The sequence below is a fragment of the Fulmarus glacialis genome, unplaced genomic scaffold (genome assembly GCF_000690835.1).
Source record: "Fulmarus glacialis isolate BGI_N327 unplaced genomic scaffold, ASM69083v1 scaffold12907, whole genome shotgun sequence".
Taxonomy (NCBI): domain Eukaryota; kingdom Metazoa; phylum Chordata; class Aves; order Procellariiformes; family Procellariidae; genus Fulmarus; species Fulmarus glacialis.
This window is the reverse complement of record NW_009221329.1, coordinates 16,143-16,985: the sequence shown is the minus strand read 5'-3', so window position 1 is coordinate 16,985 and position 843 is coordinate 16,143.

Here is an 843-nt window from a genome sequence, read left to right as displayed (position 1 = left end):
GGTCTTCTCCCTCCGCAGAACCTCAGTGGCAGTGAGCACGTTGCAGTAATGCCCTTGGGAGCATTTGGGGAATGGGAACAAGGGCTGGGCTCTCCTGGGGAATTGCAGTGCAGGTGAATGGGGAAGATCTCCAAACTGGTCCAGCGCTCAGCTACACACCCTTCCCTCCCTTCTTAATTGCAATTCCTCCTGATTTATCTGGATTACCAGGAAATAAAATACCAGGGCTTTTTTGGTTAAACCCCTCAGCATTGTGCGTTTCAAGTTTGCAGGCAGCACTGTCCCCAGCCCAGGAGAAAGGAATTCTGTTGCTGCCTTGGGAAAGGACGAGCTCTCGCCTTGTGCACAGAGGTGGCCTTGTTCATGTGGGAGCAGTGCAATGACACCAATATGTGGGATCGGTTCTCTCCGCGATCCCCTTCGACTCCCTCTTGACAGTGATTTGATGCAGAGGAACTAAATATTTTAGGGATGGGTGACAGCATACTTTTCCCCTGAGCTTGCCATTTCAAAGCCGCTGCAAGCAGATAGAGTTCACAGCCTCCCCACTACATGAAAATCCTTAACACTCCTCTCTGCTGACAGATGAAAAGCTGTGTGGTCTTGTGGGCAGGTGGAGATGTGGGAGCCAAATGGTGATCTAGGGCATCCTGGGCCTCCTTGGATCTCGTCTCCTGCATCACTCAGGCGGTGTACAGTGCCTGGCACCATTTCTCATGGTGCACGGACTCTTCTATAACACAGCTGGATGAGCAGGGAGGGTTTCTGGAGGTACCACCCTTCCCCTCCCTTCGAGTGCGAGGCTTGAATACCTCCTGGGCAAGCAGGTGGGTATTTTTCTGG